Genomic DNA, 5,819 nt, shown 5'->3' with positions numbered 1-5,819 from the left:
TTTTGTTTTTGGTGACATTATTTGTTGACGGCAGGCAAATTCGGTCAGTTTCCTAGGCATCTTAAGTCTATTCCTGTTCTAAATGTATTTCTAATAGAGATTCTTAATAAAAAACAATTAATTGCATGCCCTGATATAGCCTGGTCAGGACCGCAAACCATGGTCGCTCTACATACAATTCAGTATAGTATCAATACACATAATTTATGATCGGTGAGTTTTATGATTTTACTCATGATATGAGTACAGATGTTTACAATCCAGCATTAGTAATAATGGCCAGAACTGCAGTTGCTCTACTACTAGAGAATGAGTTTAATCAGCAGGACATGGACTCTATCGACTTTTATAGCAAAGTCACTTCTATTATTATTCATATTGTTCGTTGATAGGAAACTTTACTTTGGTTCACGGATTTCTGTTATTACATAATGGGTAGTGGTTGTGTCACCAAAGTGAACCTTTTCCTAGAAAAGCCCCTGCGGTGTATTTACTCAGAACCAAACTGGCCTTAATGCCAGAGGGATCAGCGGAACTTTTCCAGTAAGGAACTCTTGTTTTCTTTGCAAACGTTTTGCAACAGTTTCCTATGGTGTGCACTAATGAATACACCCCTGGCATGTGTTTTTCTCAATGTTCAATAGCAGGAGCTGTCACACCAGTCTAGCAGTATAAACAAGCTCTTGTAGTATATTGTCCTGCACTGATGGAAACCCTCTGAACTGAGCTTGGGCTCTCCCTCCTTTGCCCAGCCCAGAGCTCTTGTATTGAAAGGAAGGAAGTAGAAGTAGTCTGTGCAGTCAGCTAGGATTTCTCCTATTAGCCTCAGGAAATAATAACCACCTACATTTAACTGCCAATTTAGTGTTCGTTCCCTTCCATACGTTTGTAGGGTTCCATTGTTTGATTTAGCGTTCCATTGTTTGATTTAGCCTACCTTTGTTTGATTTAGCCTACCTTTGTTTGATTTAGCCTACCTTTATTTATTTCCTCTGTAAACACACGTCCTTGTGGGAGGGTCAAGTAATAGTGGATACAAATACAAATTGTAATAAAAATGAATTGGGACATGTAGGCTTATTTAATCATTATAGAGCTTAAACCATTACTTTGAACTTGCATGGCACAAGACTTGGAACTTGAAATCACACAGTTGTATGATCAGTGTGGGCAATTAGGGTATTTCTATTGTAACACGTGTAATTTAGGCAGCAGCACCAAACATCACCATACTGCCTAAATTAAACTTGCTATAGTGCTTATGTACTGCAATGCATAATTTGACTACATGCAGAAGACCCAATGTCAGTTTGAATGCACTATGGGATATGCAAAACACGACTTTTCAATTTACGCTAGTGTAATACTTTATTTATTTTTATTTCACCTTTTATTTAACCAGGTAGGACAGTTGAGAACAAGTTCTCATTTACAACTGCGACCTGGCCAAGATAAAGCAATGCAGTGCGACATAAACAACACAGAATTGCACATAAACAAACGTACAGTCAACAACACAATATAAAAATCTATGTACAGTGTGTGCAAATGTAGAAGATTAGGGAGGTAAGGCAATAAATAGGCCATAGAGGCGAAATAATTAAAATGTAGCGTTAACACTGGAGTGATGTGCAAGTAGAGCTACTGGGGTGCAAAAGAGCAAGAGGATAAATAACAATATGGGGATGAGGTAGTTGGGTGTGCTATTTACAGATTGGCTGTGTACAGGTACAGTGATCGGTAAGCTGCTCTGACAGCTGATGCTAAAAGTTAGAGGGATATATAAGACTCCACCTTTTAGTGATTTTTGCAATTGGTTGCAGTCATTGGCAGCAGAGAATTGGAATGAAAGGCGGCCAGAGGAAGTGTTGGCCGCATGAGTGAAGGAGGCTTTGTTGTAAAATAGAAAGCCAATTCTAGATTTAATTTTGGATTGGAGAAACTTAATGTGAGTCTGGAAGGAGAGTTTAGTCTAACCAGACACCTAGATATTTGTAGTTGGCCACATATTCTAAGTCAGAACCGTCCACAGTAGTGATGCTAGTCAGGCGGGCGGGTGCGATATAGAAAAGAGTCAGCCTGAGAATTGAACCCTGTGGTACCCCCATAGACTGCCAGAGGTCCGGACAACAGGCTCTCCGATTTGACACACTGAACTCTCTGAGAAATAGTTGGTGAACAAGGCGAGGCAGTCATTTGAGAAACCAAGGCTTTTGAGTCTGCTGATAAGAATGCGGTGATTGACAGTCAAGCCTTGGCCAGGTCGATGAAGATGGCTGCACAGTACTGTCTTTTATCAATGGTGTTTATGATATCGTTTAGGACCTTGAGCGTGGCTGAGGTGCACCCATGACCAGCTCTGAAACCAGATTGCATAGTGGAGAAGGTACGGTGGGATTCAAAATGGTTGTGATCTGTTTGTTAACTTGGCTTTTGAAGATTTTAGAAAGGCAGGGCAGGATGGATATAGGTCTATAACAGTTTGGGTCTAAAGTGTCTCCCCCTTTGAAGAGGGGGATGACCGTGGCAGCTTTCCAATCTTTGGGGATCTCAGACAATACGAGAGGTTGAACAGGCTAGTAATAGGGGTTGCATCAATTTTGCATCAACTGTCTAGTCCAGTTGATTTGTAGGGATCCAGATTTTGCAGCTCTTTCAGAACATCGGCTGTCTGGATTTGGGTGAAGGAGACACGGGGGGGCTTGTGCAAGTTGCTGCAGGGGGTGCTGAGCTGTTGGTAGGGGTAGCCAGGTGGAAAGCATGGCCAGCCGTAGAAAAATGCTTATTGAAATTCTCAATTATAGTGGATTTATCGGTGGTGACAGTGTTTCCTAGCCTCAGTGCAGTGGGCAGCTGAAAGGAGGTGCTCTTATTCCCCATCGACTTTAGTGTCCCAGAACATTTTGGAGTTTGTGCAACAGGATGCAAATTTCTGCTTGAAAAAGCTAGTCTTTGCTTTCCTAACTGCCTGGGTGTATTAGTTCCAAACTTCCCTGAAAAGTTGCATATCGCGGGGGCTATTCGAGGCTAGTGCAGTACGCCACAGGATGTTTTTGTTCTGGTCAAGGACAGTCAGGTCTGGACTGAACCAAGGGCTATATCTGTTCCTGGTTCTATATATTTTTTTGAATGGAGCATGCTTATTTAAGATGGTGAGGAAAGCACTTTTTAAAGAATAACCAGGCATTCTCTACTGACTGGAATGAGGTCAATATCTTTCCAGGATACCCGGGTCAGGTCGATTAGAAAGGCCTCCTCGCTGAAGTGTTTTAGGGAGCGCTTGACAGTGATGAGGGGTGGTCGTTTGACCGCAGACCCATTTCGGACGCAGGCAATGAGGCAGTGATTGCTGAGATCCTGGTTGAAGACAGCAGAGGTGTATTTGGAGGGCAGGTTGGTTAGGATGATATCTATGAGGGTGCCCGTGTTTACAGATTTGGGGTTGTACCTGGTAGGTTCCTTGATAATTTGTGTGAGATTGAGGGCATCAAGCATAGATTGTAGGATTGCCGGGGTGTTAAGCATGTCCCAGTTTAGGTCACCTACCAGCACAAGTTCTGAAGATAGATGGGGGGCAATCAATTCACATATGGTGTCCAGGGCACAGCTGGGGGCAGAAGGTGGTCTATAGCAAGCGGCAACAGTGAGAGACTTGTTTCCGGAAAGGTGCATTTTTAAAAGTAGAAGCTCATTGTTTGGGCACAGACCTGGATAGTAAGACAGAACTCTGCAGGCTATCTCTGCAGTAGATTGCAACTCCGCCCCCTTTGGCAGTTCTATCTTGTCGGAAACTTTTATAGTTAGGATGGAAATTTCAGGGTTTTTGGTGGCCTTCCTAAGCCAGGATTCAGACACGGCTAGGACATCTGGGTTTGCAGAGTGTGCTAAAGCAGTGAATAAAACAAACTGAGGGAGGAGGCTTCTAATGTGAACATGCATGAAACCAAGGCTTTTACGGTTACAGAGGTCAACAAATGAAGTTACAGATCGGCGGGCCTGTTGTCCGGCCCTCTGGCAGTCTCTATGGGGGTGCCACACGGTTCAATTCTCGGGCCGACTCTTTTCTCTGTATACATCAATGATGTCGCTCTTGCTGCTGGTGATTCTCTGATCCACCTCTACGCAGACGACACCATTCTGTATACATCTGGCCCTTCTTTGGACACTGTTAACTAACCTCCAGACAAGCTTCAATGCCATACAACTCTCCTTCCGTGGCCTCCAACTGCTCTTAAATGCAAGTAAAACTAAATGCATGCTCTTCAACCGATCGCTGCCCGCCCGCCCATTATCACTACTCTGGACGGTTCTGACTTAGAATATGTGGACAACTACAAATACCTTGGTGTCTGGTTAGACTGTAAACTCTCTTTCCAGACTCTCATTAAGCATCTTCAATCCAAAATTAAATCTAGAATCGGCTTCCTATTTCGCAACAAAGCATCCTTCACTCATGCTGCCAAACCTACCCTCATAAAACTGACTATCCTGCCGATCCTTGACTTAAGCAATGTCGTTTACAAAATAGCCTCCAACACTGAGCAAATTGGATGCAGTCTATCACAGTGCCATCCGTTTTGTCACCAAAGCCCCATTACTACCCACCATTGTGACCTTTATGCTGTTGTTGGCTGGCCCTTGATTTATATTTGTCGCCAAACCCACTGGCTCCAGGTCATCTATAAGTCTTTGAAGATAGATGTGTAGGAAAGGTAATGCCCCGCCTTATCTCAGCTCACTGGTCACCATAGCAGCATCCACCTGTAGCACGCGCTCCAGCAGGTATATTTCACTGGTCACCCCCAAAGCCAATTCCTCGTTTTGGCCGCCTTTCCTTCCAGTTCTCTGCTGCCACTGACTGGAACGAACTGCAAAAATCCCTGAAGCTGGAGACTCATATCTCCCTCACTAGCTTTAAGCACCAGCTGTCAGAGCAGCTCACAGATCACTGCACCTGTACATAGCCCATCTGTAAATAGCCCATCCCTCTACCTCATCCCCATCCCCTCTTCTGCACATCTCACTCCAGTGTTGGCCATTGCTAAATTGTAATTATTTCGCCACTATGGCCTATTTATTGCCTTACCTCATTTGCACACACTGTACATAGACTTTTTCTATTGTGTTATGTTTGTTTATTCCATGTGTAACTGTTGTTTGTGTCGCTTTGCTTTATCTTGGCCAGGTCGCAGTTGTAAATGAGAACTTGTCAACTAGCCTACCTGGTTAAATAAAGGTGAAATAATTTTAAAAAATGGTGAGGAAAGCACTTTTAAAGAGCAACCAGGCATCCTCTACTGACGGGATGACGTCAATATCCTTCCAGGATACCCGGGCCCGGTCGATTAGAAGGGTCCGCTCGCAGTGTTTTAGGGAGTGTTTGACAGTGATGAGGGGTGGTCGTTTACACACTTATTACACCCTTGTACATGTGTGACATAGGACACGCATATAAGCCCCCACCACACTGGCATGGCCCACGGAGGCCGGGCCTCCCCAGATAGCATATGAACACGTCATAAGCCATGAACAAATGTTTAGAATTAAATGATATTTGCTTTAAAATTGCAACATTTTCTCTCAGCCTTATGGCAAAATGTGTAGGAAATTTGTCCAGAGATTTTTGAAAGCCGGACTATCATTGTCCGGCAGGGAAACTATTTATATAGTGTTGAGAATGTTTACATTTAGGGTGATTTTATAAGGGAAAATATTTGTTTTTGGTATTTTCTAAATACTTTAAATGTTATTAATTTCTATGCCTGGAAATGCCCTTTTCCGGATCCAAAAAAGTGTTTAAAATTCTACAAACTGGCAAT

Source organism: Salmo trutta, chromosome 22 (genome assembly GCF_901001165.1).
Source record: "Salmo trutta chromosome 22, fSalTru1.1, whole genome shotgun sequence".
Lineage (NCBI taxonomy): Eukaryota > Metazoa > Chordata > Actinopteri > Salmoniformes > Salmonidae > Salmo > Salmo trutta.
This window is presented reverse-complemented; position numbering follows the sequence as displayed.